General features: G+C 45.7%; 1 protein-coding gene across 1 annotated transcript in view; it reads left to right on the forward strand.

The window, feature by feature from the left end:
- Positions 1–20,368, forward strand: part of LOC106586291 (parathyroid hormone 2 receptor) — a 153,825-nt gene that overhangs the window by 78,428 nt on the left and 55,029 nt on the right. The gene's annotated exons all lie outside the window — the stretch shown is intronic.

The raw sequence follows: 20,368 nt of genomic DNA on the forward strand, positions 1-20,368 counted from the left end.
CGACCAAAAACAACAACACAGAGTTACACATGGGATAAACAAACGTGCAGTCAATAACACAATAGAAAAATCTATGTAGAGTGTGCGCAAATGTAGTAAGGTTAGGGAGGTAAGGCAGTACATAGGCCATAGCGGCACATTTTTACATTTTATTTTACCTTTATTTAACCAGGTAGACCAGTTGAGAACAAGTTCTCATTTACAACTGTGACCTGGTGTCACGACTTCCACCGAAGTTAGTTCCTCTCCTTGTTCAGGCGGCGTTCGGCGGTCGGCGTCACCTGTCTTCTAGCCATCGTCGATCCACTTTTCATTTTCCATTTGTTTTGTCTTGTTTTCTTACACACCTGGTTCTCATTTCCCTCATTAAGTGTTGTGTATTTAACCCTCTGTTCCCCCCATGTCTTTGTGCGGAATTGTTTGTTGTAAGTGCTTGTGCACATGTTTACTGGTGCGCGTCGGGTTTTGTACCGATATTGGTTATTTCTTTATATCGTTGGTTTTGATATTAAACTGCTCCAGCTATTACATAGGTCTGCTCTCCTGCGTCTGACTTCACTGCCACCAGTTATGCACCCCTTTACACCTGGCCAAGATAAAGCAAAGTAGTGTGACAAAAACAACAGAGTTACACATGGGATAAACAAACCTACAGTCAATAACACAATTGAAAAATCTGTAAGGAGGTAAGGCAATAAATAGGCATATAGTGGCGATGTAATTTCAATCTAGAAATGTACACTGGAGTGATATGTGCAGATGAGGATGTGCAAGTATAAATACTGGTGTGCAAAAGAGCAGAAAAAACTAAAACAAATATGGGGATGAGGTAGGTAGTTGGTTGGATGGGCTATTTACAGATGGGCTGTGTACAGCTGCAGCGATCAGTAAGCTGCTCTGACAGCTGACACTTAAAGTTAGTGAGAGATACAACTCTCCAACTTTAGAGATTTTTGCAATTCGTTCCAATCATTAGCAGCAGAGAACTGGAAGGAAAGGCAGCCAAAGGAGGTGTTGGCTTTGGGGATGACCAGTGAAATATACATGCAGGAGCGCGTGCTACGGGTGGGTGTTGCTATGGTGACCAGTGAGCTGAGATAAGGCGGAGCTTTACCTATCAAAGACGTATAGATGACCTGGAGCCAGTGGGTTTGGCGACGAATATGTAGCGAGGACCAGCCAATGAGAGCATACAGGTCACAGTGGTGGGTAGTATATGGGGCTTTGGTGACAAAACGGATGGCACTGTGATAGACTGCATTCAATTTGCTGAGTAGTGTTGGATGCTGTTTTGTAAATGACATCGCCGAAGTCAAGGATCGGCAGGATAGTCAGTTTTACGAGGGTATGTTTGGCAGCATGAGTAAAGGAGGCTTTGTTCCGAAATAGGAAGCCAATTCTAGATTTAACTTTGGATTGGAGATGCTTAATGTGAGTCTGGAAGGAGAGTTTACAGTCTAGCCAGTGCTGCAGGATGCAAATTTCTGTTTGAAAAAACTAGCCTTTGCTTTCCTAATTGACTCTGTGTATTGGTTCCAGACTTCCCTGAAAAGTTGCATATTGCGGGGACTATTCGAAGCTAGTGCAGTACGCCACAGGTTTTTTTGTGCTGTTCAAGGGCAGTCAAGTCTGGAGTGAACCACGGGCTATTTTTGTTCTTAGTTCAACATTTTTTGAAAGGGGCATGCTTATTTAAGATGGTGAGGAAAGCACTTTTAAAGAACAACCAGGCATCCTCTACTGACAGGATGAGGTGACTATCCTTCCAGGATACCCGTGCCAGGTCGATTACATTTTTACATTTACATTTTAGTCATTTTGCAGTCACTCTTATCCAGAGCGACTTACAGTAGTGAATGCATACATTTCATACAATTTCATACATTTTTTTTCCTGTGCTGCCCCCCCGTGGGAATCGAACCCACAACCCTTGGCGTTGCAAACACCATGCTCTACCAACTGAGCTACAAGGAAGGATTAGAAAGGCCTGCTCACAGAAGTGTTTTAGGGAGCACTTAGTGTTCTCAGAGTTTTAGGGAGAGCTTGACAGTGATGAGGGGTGGTCGTTTGACTGCGGACCCATAACGGTTGCAGGCAATGAGGCAGTCATCGCTGAGATCCTGGTTGAAAACAGCAGAGGTGTATTTAGAGGGCAAGTTGGTCAGGATGATATGTATGAGGGTGCCTATGTTTACGGATTTGGGGATGTACCTGGTAGGTTCCTTGATAATTTGTGTGAGATTGAGGGCATCTAGCTTAGATTTTAGGATGGCCGGGGTGTTAAGCATATCCCAATTTAGGTCACCTAGCAGTACAAACTCTGACAATAGATGGGGGGCAATCAATTCACATATGGTGTCCAGGGCACAGCTGGGAGCTGACAGGGGTCAATAACAAGAGGCAACAGTGAGGGACTTATTTCTGGTAGAAGCTCGAACTGTTTGGGCATAGACCAGGATAGTATGACAGATCTCTACAGTAGATTGCAATTCCGCCCCCTTTAGCAGTTCAGTCTTGACGGAAAATGTTGTAATTGGGGATGGACATTTCAGAATTTTTGGTGGCCTTCCTAATCCAGGATTCAGACACGGCTAGGACATCAGGGTTGGCGGATTGTGCTAAAGCAGTGAATAACGCAAACTTAGGGAGGAGGCTTCTGATATTAACATGCATGAAACCAAGGATTTTACGATTGCAGAAATCAACAAATGAGAGTGCCTGGGGACACACAGGGCCTGGGTTAACCTCTACATCACCAGAGGAACAGAGGAGGAGTAGGATGAGGGTACAGCTGAAGGCTATAAGAACTGGTTGTATGGTGCGTTGGAAACAGAGAATAAAAAGAGCAGATTTGTCAGAGTCTAGGTGATGTGGGTAAGGCGGAGTCAGGCGCAGGACATGGAAATGAGTACTAATAGTAACTTTACTCTAAATCAATCTTCCAACAAGGAGAACGAAAATCCAGAATTACAAACGAGACGACTGACAACAATAAACACGCACAAAACCATGATGGCTCCAGAGGGTAAAATAGGGAAATAATTAAAACGTAATGGGAACCAGGTGTGAACAATACAGACAAAACAAATGGAAAAAGAAATGTAGATCGGTGGAGGCTAGAAAGCCGGTGACGTCGACCGCCGAACGCCGCCCGAACAAGGAGAGGCACCAACTTTGGCGAAAGTCATGACAGTACCCCCCCCCCTTGACGCGCGGCTCCAGCAGCGCGCCGACACCGGCCTCGGGGACGACCCGGAGGACGAGGCGCAGGACGATCCGGGTGGAAACGGTGAAATTCCTGCAGTGAGGAAGGGTCCAGGATGTCCTCCACCGGCACCCAGCATCTCTCCTCTGGACCGTATCCCTCCCACTCCACGAGGTACTGAAGGCCCCTCGCCCGATGCCTTGAGTCCATAATGGCTCACACAGTATATGCCGGGGCCCCCTCGATGTCCAGAGGGGGTGGAAGAACCTCCCGCACCTCAGACTGCTGGAGCTGACCAGCCACCACCGGCCTGAGGAGAGACACATGGAACGAGGGGTTAATACGGTAATCAGGAGGGAGCTGTAACCTATAACAAACCTCGTTCAGTCTCCTTAGGACTTTAAATGGCCCCACAAACCGCGGACCCAGCTTCCGGCAGGGCAGGCGAAGGGGTAGGTTTCGGGTCAAGAGCCAGACCCGATCCCCCGGTAAATACACCGGGGCCTCACTGTGGTGGCGGTCGGCGCTCGCCTTCTGCCGCCTGATGGCCTGTTGCAGGCGCACATGGGCAGCGTCCCATGTTTCTTCCGAGCGCCGAAACCATTCGTGCACCGCAGGTGCTTCAATCTGGCTCTGATGGAACGGTGCCAGGACCGGCTGATAACCTAATACACATTGAAAAGGAGATAGGTTAGTGGAGGAGTGGCGGAGGGAGTTTTGGGCCATCTCTGCCCAGGGGATGAAAGCCGCCCACTCCCCCGTCGGTCCTGGCAATAGGACCACAGAAACCTACCCACATCCTGGTTTACTCTCTCCACCTGCCCGTTACTCTCGGGGTGAAAACCTGAGGTGAGGCTGACCGAGACCCCCAGGCGTTCCATAAACGCACTCCAGACCCTAGACGTGAACTGGGGACCCCGATCAGAAACTATATCCTCAGGCACCCCGTAGTGCTGGAAGACGTGGGTGAACAGGGCCTCCGCAGTCTGTAGAGCCGAAGGGAGACCGGGCCAAGGAAGGAGATGGCAGGACTCCTGCCGATCCACAACGACCAGGATCATGATGTTTCCCTGTGACGGAGTAAGATCCGTCACGAAATCTACCGATAGGTGTGACCACGGCCGTTGTGGAACGGGTAGGGGTTGTAATTTCCATCTGGGCAGGTGTCTAGGTGCCTTGCACTGGGCGCACACCGAGCAGGACGAAACATAAACCCTCACGTCCTTAGCTAAAGTGGGCCACCAGTACTTCCCACTAAGACAGCACACTGTCCGACCGATGCCAGGATGACCAAAGGAGGGTGACGTGTGAGCCCAACAGATCAAACGATCGCGGACATCAGACGGAACGTACAGACGCCCAACTGGACACTGGTTGGGAGTGGGCTCTGTACCTAACGCCCGCTCGATGTCCGCGTCCACCTCCCATACCACCAGTGCCACCAGGCAAGAAGCCGAAAGTATGGGAGTGGGATCCGTGGACCGCTCCTCTGTGTCATACATCCGGAACACTGCGTCTGCCTTAGCGTTCTGGGAACCTGGTCTGTAGGAAAGGGTGAAAACAAAACGGGTGAAAAACATGGCCCACCTTGCCTGACGAGGGTTCAGTCTCCTCGCCGCCCGGATGTACTCCAGATTGCGGTGGTCAGTCCAAATGAGAAAAGGGTGTTTAGCTCCCTCAAGCCAATGCCTCCACGCCTTCAGAGCCTTGACAACAGCCAACAGCTCCCGATCACCCACATCATAGTTTCGCTCCGCCGGGCTGAGCTTCTTCTAAAAAAAAGCACAGGGGCGGAGCTTTGGTGGCATACCCGAGCGCTGAGACAACACAGCTCCTATCCCAGCCTTGGACGCGTCCACCTCTACTATAAATGCCAAAGAGGGATCAGGATGAGCCAGCACGGGAGCCAAAGTAAACAGAGCCTTCAGGTGACCAAAAGCCCTGTCCGCCCCAGCTGACCACTGCAGTCGCACCGGTCCCTCCTTTAGCAAAGAGGTAATGGGAGCTGCTACCTGACCAAAGCCCCGGATAAACCTCCGGTAGTAGTTGGCAAACCCTAAAAACCGCTGCACCTCCTTTACCGGGGTTGGAGTCGGCCAATTAGGCACGGCTGAAATGCAGTCCTTCTCCATCTCCACCCCTGCCGCGGACAGGTGGTACCCTTTGAAGGAAACGGACTGTTGGAAGAACAGACATTTTTCAGCCTTGACGTACAGGTCATGCTCCAACAGTCGACCCAGCACCTTGCGCACCAGGGACACATGCTCGGCGCATGTAGTGGAGTATATTAGATTGTCATCTATATACACCACTACACCCTGTCCGTGCAGGTCCCTGAAAATCTCGTCTACAAATGATTGAATGACTGATGGAGCATTCATCAACCCGTACGGCATGACAAGGTACTCATAGTGCCCAGAGGTGGTACTAAATGCCGTCTTCCACTCATCCCCCTCCCATATACGCACCAAGTTGTAAGCACTCCTGAGATCCAATTTTGTGAAGAAGTGCGCCCCGTGCAATGACTCTGTCACACTGGCTATGAGAGGTAGCGGGTAACTGTACTTCACTGTGATCCGATTTATACCTCGATAGTCAGTACACGGGTGTAAACCTCCATCCTTCTTCTTCACAAAAAAGAAACTCGAGGAGGCAGGTGAAGTGGAAGGCCGAATGTAGCCTTGTCCCAGAGATTCGGAGACATATGTTTCCATAGCCTCCATCTCCTCCCGTGACAAAGGATAGACCTGACTCCTGGGAAGTGCTGCGTCTACCGGGAGATTTATCGAACAATCCCACCGTCGATGGGTGGGAAATCGGCATATTCAGGGGGGATGTGCATGGTGGAGACCTGGTTTGGACTCTCCACCGTAGTTGCACCTATGGAAACACCTACACACCTCCCCGAGCACTGATGTGACCATCCCTTGAGAGCCCCCTGTTTCCACGAAATAGTGGGTTCATGATTGGCCAACCAGGGACACCAACATCACAGGAAACACAGGTGAATCAATCAGAAAGAGACTAATTCTCTCCTTATGACCCCCCTGCGTTATCATACATAGTGGAGCTGTGACCTCCCTGATCAGTCCCGACCCTAAAGGACGACTATCTAAGGCATGTACAGGGAAGGGCACATCAACAGGAACAATAGGGATCCCTAATCTAATTGCAAATGAACGATCAATGAAGTTCCCAGCTGCACCTGAATCTACTAGCGCCTTATGCTGGGAATGCGGGGGAAAACTCAGGAAATGTTATATATACACACATGTGAGAAACAGGAAGCTCTGGGTGAGTCGGGTGCCTACTCACATGGGATGATCCACCAGTGCCCTGCCTGCTGCCTCGACTCCCTGGAGAACCCCTCCAGCACCGACCAGCAGTGTATCCTCTGCGGCCACAGGTGGTGCAGGGAATGGTCCCCCCTCCAGTCCCCCTCATAGCAGCACCTCCTAGCTCCATTGGTGTCGGATCTGAGGTGCTGGGGGATGGAACTCACGGACCCCGATCCGGACGTCCACGGGAGGCCAACAGGTTATCCAGCCTGATGGATAGGTCTACTAGCTGGTCAAAGGTAAGGGTGGTATCCCTGCAGGCTAGCTCACTACGAACGTCCTCGCGTAGACTAGTAGTGGTCGATCAGGGCCCGCTCATTCTATCCCGCGCCGGCGGCCAGAGTTCGAAAGTCCAGAGAGAAGTCTTGGGCTCTCCTCATCCCCTGTCTGAGATGATACAAGCGTTCCCCCGCCGCTCTCCCTTCAGGTGGATGATCGAAACCGCCCGGAAGCGGAGGGTAAAATCCTCATAATTGTCCAACGTCGGTCCTTCCCTTCCCCAGACTGCGCTGGCCCATTTGAGAACTCTACAAGTCAGACAGGAGATGAGGGCGTTCACACTCTCGCGTCCCAAAGGAGCTGGGTGAACGGTTGCCAGGTAGAGCCCCAGCTGGAGTATGAACCCCTGACACCCGGCAGCCATTCCATCGTATACCCTCGAGAGCGCAAGCCGAATCCCACTGGATCCAGGTGAAGGAGGGGTGGACAGCGGTGTGGGTTGTTGTGGGAGCTGGGGTGATGATGATGAGGTTGCTGGAAAACCCCATCTCTCCCATCGCTCCATGGTTTGCAGCACGCGATCCATGGCTGTGCCGAGACTTTGCAACGTAGTCGCGTGCTGCTGGACGCGCTCCTCCATAGGTTGAGGAGGGCTGTGTGCACCTGCTGACTCCATTTGATGGTGTGTGTTTCTGTCAGAGTCGAGGTGATGTGGGTCAGGCGCAGGACACAGAGATGAGTACTAATAGTAACTTTACTCAAAATCAATCTTCCAACAAGGAGAACGAAAATCCAGAATCACATAAACGAGACGACTGACAACAATAAACACGCACAAAACCATGATGGCTCCAGAGGATTAAATAGGGAAATAATTAAAACGTAATGGGAACCAGGTGTGAACAATACAGACAAAACAAATGGAAAAAGAAATGTAGATCGGTGGAGGCTAGAAAGCCGGTGACGTCGACCGCCGAACGCCGCCCGAACAAGGAGAGGCATCAACTTCGGTGGAAGTCGTGACAAGATTTCTGGGCATGGTAGAATAGATTCAGGGCATAATGTACAGACAATGGTATGGTAGGGTGCGAGTACAGTGGGGGTAAACCGAAGCATTGAGTGACGATGAGAGAGGTTTCATCTCTGGAGGCGCCAGTTAAGCTATGTGCGGTCTCCGCATGTGTGGGGGGTTGGACAAGGGGGCTATCTGAGGCATGTTGAGCAGGACTAGGGGCTCCGCAGTAAAATAAAACAATGAGAGCTGCCCTAAACAACAGTATACAAGGCATAGTGACGTTAGAGAAACGCAATCACAGGTGTTGATTGGTAGAGCTAAGACATCAGTGGCTGAGACAACAATGGGTAAACAGCTAGGACAACAACAATGGGTAAATGGCGATGAATGGGCAGAGAGGGTCAGTTAGCTACACACAGGGCCTGAGTTTGAGGTTGGGGCCGACAGATAAACAAAATGAAGTACTGTGTTAATGAACAGTCCAGCAGGCATCAGCTGTGGAGACGAGTGATCATAGGGTCCAATGAGCAGCAAAGATGAAACAGGGAGCTGTTCGGTAGTCGATTACTATGCAAGGCGAGCGGGGGACACAGCATTCAGGAAGCTAGCAGGCCGGGGCTAGCAGATGGTTCAACACCAACATCCACGACGCAGAGGCCGGTTGCGAGCACATCGGCCGAATTACGTCAGCAGACAAGTTGTGAAGGATCGGTGGGGCTCCGTGTCGACAACGGGTCCAGGCCAATTGGCAAGAGAGGTATTGTAGTTGGTGTACTTTGTTTGCTAGCCAGGAAATGGGCCTAGCTCGAGGCTAGCTTGAGGCTAGCTGGTGCATGCTTCTGGACAAGGACATTAGCCACAATAGCCACGTGGTAGCAACTAGCTAGCTGCGAAGATCTGGTGTAATGGTCCAGAGCTTGTGGCAGGAATCCGGTGATGTAGTGGAAAAAAAGGCAGTCCGAAATGCTCAGGGCTGATATCGTGCTGTGCAGACTGGCACGTATTATCCGGGCTATCTGGGCTAAAGCGGCTGGAGTCCGAGCTTAAGGTAAAGACCGCTAGCAGTGGCTAACAATGACTAAAAAAATAGTAGACTATACACTGGCTAGCTTCTGATGGAGGTTCCAGTTATAAGGTCAAAAATAGCAGATCTGTACCACATTGGATGAGGCAGGTTACAGGAAGGTATATTTCATTCAAAAATGGAAAAAAGAGATTGAAATATAATGAAATGTATACAAAAAAACTGAAAAAGACAATATTTACATGGGACGAAAACAAGCAGGTCTTACTGATGCGCCATCTTGGTAACATCTGAAATAATTACAATTTAGCATTAACACTGGAGTGATAGATGTGCAGATGATGATGTGCAAGTAGAGTTACTGGGGTACAAAAGAGCAAAAAAATAAATAACAATATGGGGATGAGGTAGTTGGGTGTGCTATTTACAGGTGGGCTGTGTACAGGTACAGTGATCGGTAAGCTGCTCTGATAGCTGATGCTTAAAGCTAGTGAGGGAGATATAAGTCTCCAGCTTCAGTGATTTTTTTCAATTTGATTCCAGTTATTGGCAGCAGAGAACTGGAAGGAAAGGCGGCCAAAAGAGCTGTTGGTTTTGGGGATGACCAGTGAAATATACCTGCTGGTGCGCGTGCTATGGGTGGGTGTTGCTATGGTGACCAGTGAGCTGAGAAGGTGGAGCTTTACCTAGCACAGACTTATAGATGACCTGGAGCCAGTGGGTTTGGCGACGAATATGTAGCGAGAACCAGCCAACGAGAGCATACAGGTCACAGTGTTGGGTAGTACATGGGGCTTTGGGGATGGCATGTGAATGACTACATCCAATTTGCTGAGTAGAGTGTTTGAGGCTATTTTGTAAGTTACATCGCCAAGTCAAGGATCAGTAGGATAGTCAGTTTTACGAGGGTATGTTTGGCATTATGAGTGAAGGAGGCTTTGTTGCAAAATAGGAAGCCGGATTTAATTTTGGATTTAATTTTGGATTGGAGAGTCTGGAAGGAGAGTTTACAGTCTAACCAAACACCTAGGTATTTGTAGTTGTCCACATATTCTAAGTCAGAAGCGTCCAGAGTAGTGATGCTAGGCGGACGGGCAGGTGCGGGCAGCAATCGGTTGAAAAGCATGCATTTAGTGACACATATACAGTGTATTGTGGCGTACAGCAGGTCAGCCACCAGGGGGAGACTCGTCGAGGCCTGGTAACAGATGGAGTATACATCATGAGGCGATGGCTCCTCTGCTGGACATGCCAGGTCTCGACGGATTGGGGCTGATTGGGAGCTGGTGAGTAATCAAGGGCGGATTGCTCACCAGCTGTGCAAGTCCCATAATGCTGTCAGACAGGCAGCACACAGGGAGAGTGGGGGGAAGAAAGGACTCCCGTGTTATTGCTGACAATTGCAGAGGTAAGAAGAGGGAGTTTTGTGCCCGACAGGATACAGCCAGACCCGAAACCCAGAACACTGTGTCCCGGAGAGGGTCCTATGGAGGAGACTTATTATTTTCTACCTTGATCTATTATTTAAATAAACACCCTTGAAACTGAGCTAATCCTTCTCTGTCTGTCTGATATGGGTAAATGTCTTGACCAAACCCCCTGGTCTGCCACAGTATATTTTATAAATAATTATATGTGACTGGCCATCAATGACATGGGGGGAGGGATGGGGCTAGACACAGAAGACATAGGACTGTGAGACAAGGGCTTAATCATGGACACATGAAAATTACGGTGAACACGGAGGGTATGGGGCAACAGCAGGCGAACAGCAATGGGACTAAGGACTTTAGAAATGGGGAAAGGACCAATGAAACGGGGGGAAAGTTTGTGGGATTCCACCCGTGGGGCAGGTCCCAAGTGGAAAACCAAACCCTCTGTCCGATACGATAGTGGGGAGCCGGAGTCCGGTGGTGTTGGCCAACAACCCGATAAGGGTGCAGAACGCCTTCCAGAATAGGGACGGAAACTGAGGAGCCTGATCCAAGACAATGTCGACCGGGAGTCCATGGATCCGGACAACGTGCTGCACCATGAGCTGGGCCGTCTCCTTGACTGAAGGTAACTTAAGAAGAGGGATGAAATGGGCGGCCTTTGAGAACCTATCTACCACCGTCAGAATGGTGGTGTTGCCATCTGACGGAGGAAGTCCAGTGACAAAATCCAGGTAAATATGGGACCAGGGGTGATGAGGAACAGGGAGTGGCTGAAGGAGGCCAGACGGAGCTTGCCGCTGAGTCTTGCTTTGAGCACACACCATGCATCCGGTGACAAAGGCCGAGACATCAGGAGCCATGGTGGGCCACCAGAAGTGTTGTCGGAGGTAAGCCAGGGTACGATGAGCACCAGGATGACAGGTAAGCCTGGAGGAGTGAGCCCATTCCAGGACTTGAGGCCAGGCCGAATCAGGAACTAACATCCGGTTAGCCGCCCGTATCCCAGAAAAGAGATAGTGGAGCAGTGGAACTCGCACTTCTCCGCTTTTACTAACAACTGATTCTCCAGGAGGCGCTGAAAGACTAGTCGAACATGGAGAACGTGTTCTCGGGCAGAACGGGAGAAAATCAGGATGTCATCAAGGTAGACAAAAACAAAACAATTCAACATGTCCTGGAGCACATCGTTGACCAGAGCCTGGAAGACAGCGGGAGCGTTGGTGAGTTCAAGCGCCATGACCAGGTACTCATAGTGTCCACTGGCTGTGTTGAAAGCCATCTGCCACTTGTCTCCTTCACGTATCTGAACAAGTTGGTAGGCATTCCGGAGTTCCAGTTTTGAAAAGATGGTAGCCCCCTGGAGAGGTTCGAAAGACGAGGAGAAGAGTGGTAGCGGATACCGATTCTTGATCGTGATGTCATTGAGGCCCCGGTCATCAATATATGGACGCAGGGTCTTGTCCTTCTTTTCCACAAAGAAGAACCTTGCGCCGGCAGGAAAGGCAGAATAGCGAATGCTCCCAGCAGCCAGAGAGTCCTCAATGTACTCCTCCATGGCCTTGGTCTCAGGGCCAGACAGGGAAAATAGCCGGCCTCGAAGCGGTGTGGTGCCCGGAAGGAGGTCAATAGCACAATCGTAAGGACGATGTGGAGGACGGGAGGTAGCACAAGCCTTGCTGAAAACCTCCAGCTGGTCATGATACTCTGCTGGAACGGCAGAGAGATCTGAGGCCGTACTTAATCCTGGAGGCAGATGTTTCCGGGGAAGGCTGCGCCAGTTTTAGGCAGTGTGAATGACAGAACGGACTCCAACCCAGGATTGAACCCGTGGTCCAGTCAATATTGGGGTTGTGCTTCTGGAGCCAAGAAAATCCCAAAACAACAGGGATGTGAGGGGACTCAATGAGGAGAAGCTGTATTGACTCACTGTTATTACCAGATAAATGCAGATTAATGGGAATTGTGATGTGCGTGACTCTACCAATGGAGAGGCCATCCAATGCTCTGGCATCCATGGGAACGGAGAGGAGTTGAGTGTGAATACCTTGTTCCGATACCAGGGTAGCGCCCATGAAACTCTCATCAGCCCCAGTCAATGAGCACCCGAAGAGACTTTGACTGGTCTCCCCACAGCAGGATAACAACAAAAGGAGTACGGGTAATAGGAATTAGAGGATTCCCAGTCTGGCTCACCAGTGTACTTGTACCTACTAATGATTTAGGTCTCTTCACTGGGCAGGTAGCTATGAAATTCCCCACAGCACCACAATACAGACAACTGTTGGAGCTTAGCCTATGTGAACGTTCCCTAGGCGATAATCTAGCTCTGCCCAGTTGCATTGGTTCCGGTGTATCTGACTCACCTGTCGCCTATAATTCTCGAGGGAACTCGGGTGGCTTCGGGTCTTCTCAGAAATACATCCTTCGGGGACTTCAGGATTCCCTCGGAGATGAACGAACAGCAGCGGATGAACAAGTGTGCCTTGACGTAATGCAAACAATTATCTGGCCGCCTCTCTCCCGGATACCGGAGAATCGAACACCTTCCTCACCTCTGCCATGAACTTATCCAGATGACGACAAATGGCAGATTGTTGTTCCCAAACTGCTGTAGCCCAGGAGAGCGCCCCTCCTGACATTAGCGTAATAATATATGCTATCTTCGATCGGTGTGAAGGGAATGAAGATAGCTGTAGCTCAAAAATAAGGGAGCACTGAGAAAGAAAACCCTGGCAGGTTGGGAGGTCTCAGAGGTGGCGGGCTGTCTATGAGCTAACTCACTGATTTGCTCTATAATAGCCTTGAACCCTTGGTCGTGGCGTCCTGTCAGGGAACGAAGCCCTTCCAAAAGGTTCTGCAATAGCTCCTCATGCTTCCCAATGCAGGGACTCCCTGCAGGGAGCTGGTCTAAGTCTGCTGGGTCTGTCATTGCCAGTTCGTACTATAAGGGCACAGGGCGAGAACCAGATGAGGGTAACTAAACCTGTAACAAGGCTAGCCATCACATGATACAGTAAGTTGCTAGCTTAGTGCATGCCAGCTAGCAGTAAAGTTACAACAGGGCAGCCAAGTTACCTTCAACCACAACTAAGGATTCTGACGGGAAATTGGTCTTGAGTCATGTCATATCAGAACTGTATATTGTATAAATATACCTGTGCCTATCATAACTATTCACCCCCTTATTTGTAGCCATTGGTGGAGCATCAAGTACTGTCTAGTAATGTGGCCAGCTTTTGGGGAGTAACAAGTAATTTACAAACATGTATAAAGTATATTTTATAGTGCACACTTTAGATTAGGGACTGAAAATAGTTTATTCATAATTAGTAAATGGTTTAAAAGGATCTACATTAATAATCTACTGAGGTATTATTAGTAAGTGCATGTACTCACATTTATAAATACACTCATTAACAATGAATAACTATACCATTCATGACATATATGAATATGGCAACAAAAGCCATATAAATAATCTGATGAGTTGACAATAACTTTTATAATTGTCTTATAAATACATTAGTACTACATTATTAATAATTTATACATTGTTATCATTTAAAATAGTGTTTATAGGTGTATAAAATAATAATTAGAGATTGCTTATTGACATTTACGAATGTAGGAATAATGATTAATAAATGGTAAGTAAACACTTTAAACTGTTTATAAATGGTTTATTCAGGGACCTTAAAACTTCTTACGGATCAAATCCCTTTAGCGGGATCGATTTGACAACAGCCAGTGAAAGTGGAGGGCGCCAAATTCAAAACAGCAAAAATCTCATAATTCAAATTCCTCAAACATACAAGTATTATACACCATTTTAATGATAAGATTCTCATTAATCCAACCACAGTGTCCGATTTCAAAAAGGCTTTACGGCGAAAGCATAGCATTAGATTATGTTAGGACAGCACCTAGACAAGAAAAACCACACAGCCATTTTCCAAGCAAGGAGAGGTGTCACAAAAAACAGAAATACAGCTAAAATGAATCACTAACCTTTGATCATCTTCATCAGATGGCACTCATAGGACTTCATGTTACACAATACATGTATGTTTTGTTCAATAAAGTTCATATTTATATCCAAAAATCTCTTTACAGAAATACTTATCATAAACTTTGACAAAATATGCAAGTGTTATGCACAGAATTAAAGATACACTTCTCCTTAATGCAACCGCTGTGTCAGATTTCAAAAAAGCTTCACGGCGAAAGCAAACTTTTCAATAATCTGAGTACAGCGCTCAGAAACCAAAAGAAGCTATACAGATACCCGCCATATTGTGGAGTCAACAGAAGTCAGAAATAGCATTATAAATATACACTTACGTTTGATGATCTTCATCAGAATGTACTCCCAGGAATCCCAGTTCCACAGTAAATGTTCATTTTGTTCGATAAAGTTAATCTTTATGTCCAAATACCTCCATTTTGTTCGCATGTTAGGTTTACTATTCCAAATGTAAGGCGCGCGCTTACTAAGTCCAGACGAAAAGTCAAAAAAGTTATACTACAGTTTGTAGAAACATGTCAAACGATGTATAGAATCAATCTTTAGGATGTTTTTATCATAAATCTTAAATAAAATTCCAACTGGACAATTCCTTTCTTTTTAGGAATGAAGATGAACTCAGCTCGCTCCCAAGGTAGCGCGCATTACTGAGCTTGTGCCTTTTTTTCAGATACCTAGTTCCATCAGCTCTTATTCTCTCCCCATTCACTGTAGAAGCCTGAAACAACGTTCTAAAGACTGTTGACATCTAGTGGAAGCCTTAGGAAGTGCAATATGACCCCACAGACACTGTAGTTTGGATAGGCAATCACTTGAAAAACTACAAGCCTCAGATTTCCCACTTCCTGGTTGGATTTTTCTCAGGTTTTTGCCTGCCTTATGAGTTCTGTTATACTCACAGACATCATTCAAACAGTTTTAGAAATGTCATAGTGTTTTCTATCCAAATCTACTAATAATATGCATAACTCTGGGCACGCTTTTCATCTGGACGTGAAAATACTGCCCCCTATCCATTTAATATAAAGTGTTACCAGCTGTCAAAGGTTAACTAATGCAGGGGTTCCCAAACGTTTTCACTCAGGCCCCCATTCCAGCATTGGGGAACATCCCGTGCCACATCTATTTCTATGGGCACAGTTCCTGACACAAACTTTTCACATCCCTGTTGTTGGTGGAGATAAAATTCTACACATTTTGTAATGGGATGCAGAGAAAACTTAACAGTTTTAAAGCTAATTTTAGTGAATCAAACATTACAACAAAATCAATGGGCTAAAAAACCTAGGTAAAAAACATTAGCTGAAATGGGCTAGTTGATCTGGACATTTTTGGCATGTTATAAATAGCTCTCTAAGGTCTGCAATGACGAGAGGAAAACTGCCGATGCACTACCCAAATTCAAAATTGCATTCTACAATTACATCTTTCAGGAGTAAGTTGAAAGTCGCCCCATAGGGGTCTCTGACATGTGGTTAGACTCGCTCAGGTTGAACAAACTTAAACTTGCGCCTTTTTTCAATGCTGAATTGAATGTAATTTACAAAAAGAAAGGGTATTTTTATTCTCACAAACATGCTTTCTCAATTATTTTATTATCCGAGAAGTAATCATCAAATTTTTCAAAAGTGTCTAATACTTAATTTTTGGTTGAGTTGAAGACGTGAATCCAACATATAATTTGTTAACAAGTTAATAGGCTATTTATTGTATTTAAAAAGTGATATTAAATTGTGTTTGGTTGTCATTGCAACCACATCAACATTTGAAGGAGATTTAACTTCTGCTTCGATTTGTTTTATTTTTTTATTTCACCTTTTATTTAACCAGGTAGGCCAGTTGAGAACAAATTCTCATTTACAGCTGCAACCTGGCCAAGATAAAGCATAGCAGTGCGACAAAACCAACAACACGGAGTTACACGTAAATGTCCACTCAATAACACAAAAGAATAGAAAAATAGAAAGAATCTATGTGCAGTGTGTACAAATGTAGAAGAGTAGGGAGGTAGGCAATAAATAGGCTATAGAGGCAAAAATAATTACAACTTAGCATTAATACTGGAGTGATATATGTGCAGATGATGATAGTTCTATCTATGCCACTGACTTAGTCTGGCTTTAATTACAGTAAGTCTACAAATTAATAATTGATGTGTTGTATTCACGTCTCCATCTCAACCAAAAATCTAAGTTAAGGAATAGGACTAAATCAGATCTAACTTTAAATGCACATTAAATAAAGTTTAATTTGAATTAGTCCTATTCTTTAGTTTAGATATTTGGTTGAGATGGAGACTTGAGTCCAATATTCTCACAATAGCACTGTCACGTCCTGGCCAGTATAAGGGTTAATTGGTATAGTAGTTTGGTCAGGACGTGGCAGAGGGTATTTGTTTTATGTGGTTAGGGGTGGTGTTTTTCTAAAAAGGGGATTTGATTTAAGTATTCCGGGGTTTTTGGGCACTGTTTGATTTTCATGTATTCTATGTTGAGTCTAGTGTGTCTGTTTCTATGTTTGGGGTTCATTGGGGTTGGGACTCTCAATTGAAGGCAGGTGTTGTCTATTTGCCTTTGATTGAGAGTCCCATATATGAGGGTGTGTTTGTCTTTTGTGGGAGATTGTTTTTGCACTGCGTTAGGATAGCCTGCAAAACTGTTGCACTGTCATTGTTTATTTTTATTTTTTTATAGTGTTCACGTGAGCGATTAATTAAATTCAAAATGAACACGACATCCGCTGCGTATTGGTCTACATTTTCAGACGACGATTTCGCTATATCGTCAGAAGACGAAGACAGCCGTGACAAGCACATTGATACAGTACTAGTCAGAGACCAATATCATAGCTAAGCAAGGCTGGGCTTGGTTAAAACCTCTCTGGGGTATGCGGGACACACTGCCAACAGCTAGTGAAATAGCAGGGTGCCAAATTCAAAACAACAAAAATCTCATAATTCAAATTTCTCAAACATTTATTCAAACAAAATTTCTCAAACTATTATATCCCATTTTAAAGATACACTTCTCGTTAATCCAACCACATTGTCCGATTTCAAAAAGGCTTTACGGCGAAAGCATAGCATTAGATTGTTAGGACAGCACCTATACAAGAAAAAACACAGCCATTTTCCAAGCAAGGAAAGGCATCACAAAAAACAGAAATACAGCTAAAATGAATTACTAACCTTTGATGATCTTCATCAGATGGCACTCATAGGACTTCATGTTACACAATACATGTATGTTTTGCTCGATAAAGTTCATATTTATATCCAAAACCCGCATTTTACATTGGCGTGTAATGTTCAGAAATGTTTTGCCTCCCAAAACTTCCGGTGAATGTGCACATCAATTTACAGAAATACTCATCATAAACGTTGATAAAATATTAAACTGTTATTCAAAGAATTAGATACACTTCTCCTTAATGCAACCACTGTATCAGATTTCAAAAAAACTTTACAGCAAAAGCACACTTTGCAATAATCTGAGTACAGCGCTCAGAGACGAAACCAAACCCGCCATTTTGTGGAGTCAACAAAACTCAGAAATAACATTATAAATATTCACTTACCTTTGATGATCTTCGTCGGATTGCACTCCCAGGGATCCCAGGTCCACAATAAATGTTTGTTTTGTTCGATAAAGTCCATCATTTATGTCCAAATACCTCCTTTTTGTTTGCGCGTCGTCCACTACTCCAAATGCAGGAAGCGTGCAAAATGTCACGACGAAAAGTCAAAAAAAGTTATATTTACGTTTGTAGAAATATGTCTAACGATGTATAGCATCAATCTTTAGGACGTTTTTAACATAAATCTTCAGTAATATTCCAACCGGAAAATTCCAATGTCTTCAGAAAAGAAAAGGAACACAGCTAACTCTCACGTGAGCGCACGCCTCTGAGCTCATGTCATTTTCTCACTCATCTACTTCCAGGCCCTCTTGTTCACTCCATATTCACAGTAGAAGCATGAAACAACGTTCTAAAGACTGTTGACATCTAGTGGAAGCCTTAGGAAATGCAAAATGAACCTAAGTTACTGTATACTGTATAGGCAATCACTTGAAAAACTACAACCTCAGATTTCCACACTTCCTGGTTGGATTTTTCTCAGGTTTTTGCCTGCCATATGAGTTCTGTTATACTCACAGACATCATTCAAACAGTTTTAGAAACTTCAGAGTGTTTTCTATCCAAATATGCTAATAATTTGCATATCCTACCTTCTGAGCCTGAGTAGCAGGCAGTTTAATTTGGGCACGCCTTTCATCCGGACGGCAAAATACTGCCCCCTACCCTAGAGAAGTTAAAACCCTGGATGGGATTTTAAAGGGTAGCTGTAGATATATACCACCCTGCATCCCACTGCTGGCTTGCTTCTGAAGCTAAGCAGGTTTAGTCCCTGGATGGGAGACCAGCTGCTGCTGGAAGTTGTTGGAGAGCCAGTAGGAAGCACTCTTTCCTCAGGTCTAAAAAAAAATGTAAAATGTCCCAATGCACAGTGATTGGGGACACTGCTGTCTTTTGGATGGGATGTTAAACAGGTGTCCTGATTCTCTGAGGTCATTAAAGATTGCACCATTGCACTTATAGTAAGCGTAGGAGTGTTAACCCTGGTGTCCTGGCTAAATTCCCAATCTGGCCCTCAAACCATCATGGACACCTAATGATCCTCAGCTTACAATTGGCTCTTTCATCCCCCTCCTCTCCCCTGTAACTATTCCCCAGGTCGTTGCTGTAAATGAGAACGTGTTCTCAGTCAACTTACCTGGTAAAATAAAAAATCTATTCTCCAGTAGGAGGTGCTGCCCAGCCTATAGTTTTTTTTCTGATAGAAGATCTGATGCTGTTTAAAAGATACAAATCCAACATATTTTATACAAGGTTTGTCTGTTGAAATTTGGTAACAATGATTATATAATCCTGTGGTTGAAATTTCACCTCGATTACTTTTTTCAAAACCGCTGTATTTTCCACGTAGATTCCACGTCACAATACGTTGAAACAATGTTGATTCAACCAGTTTGTGCGCAGTGGGTAGTAACTGTAACAAGGGGTTGTAACCAATTCAGGGAACAGAACAGAAAAATGGAAAGGAACAAAAAACGTCAAGGAGCAGAAACAGAACCTGGAATGAAAGTGATCAGTACTGTTCCAGAACAGAACTGTTGTACCATTTTCACGTTCTTTTACGTTCAGGGCATTTTTTCCAGTCCCACAAAAAAAAGCGCCTATGCAAAGCGTCCCTCTGTCAATCAGAAAGTTCTTTCAGTGTTTGCCTGACAGCTGAAAATCTTTGCCAGTGAGTGTGCGTGTAAACTACCTGCCTCTCCCCTCCGAAGCATAGCTGTAGCCTACTGACTTTACAATGGTGATTCCGAAGATAGGGAGAGATATTTTGAATTAGAGAAGAATGGATTAACTTTTTCAATGAAAGTTAGGGATACCATTTCATATTGGATTTATTATCTACAAAAAGGTAAGATGTGTTTTTAATTATGGTGCTGCTCTGCACACACAAGCTGTTAGCTAGCTCTGGTCCAATGTTAAGCCAACGCTGAAGTTAAAAGACATTCAAAGTTCCTCCATAGGTATAATTCATCACAAGATGCCCACCGCGCCAAGCCTCCTCCTCCACCCTCACTCACTCTCTCCCCCCTCGCTCCCTTTCTCCCCACCCTAAAATTGTCTGTTGCATCTCGCGCCCTACACTTGTCTTAAACAACTTGCTGAAATATACTTGCCCGCCCAATAGCAAGCTGCTCTATCCGCAATGCATGATTGGTGAAGTAATTTAATGTTGAGCTAAATGTAAATACAAATACGATTTCAGAGGTTTTAAAAAGAAACAGGAAGGATCGGAATAAACCAGTACTTTTTGGAGGTTTCTAATCGGTTCAGAAATGTATTTTGCTGGTCGGAAACAGTGTAATGGAATTTTAAAAAGTATGGTTCTGTTCGTAAGGAAACAATTTCAAAATAATTTCAGTTCCAACGTTTGACTGTAACGGATGACATTTAGAAAGTCATTTACCCAACCCTGATCAATGACTAGTATAGTTTACTAGAGAAGTCATCACTAGTAGCAGCCAATGAGCAAC

Source organism: Salmo salar, chromosome ssa25 (genome assembly GCF_905237065.1).
Source record: "Salmo salar chromosome ssa25, Ssal_v3.1, whole genome shotgun sequence".
Classification (NCBI taxonomy): Eukaryota; Metazoa; Chordata; class Actinopteri; order Salmoniformes; family Salmonidae; genus Salmo; species Salmo salar.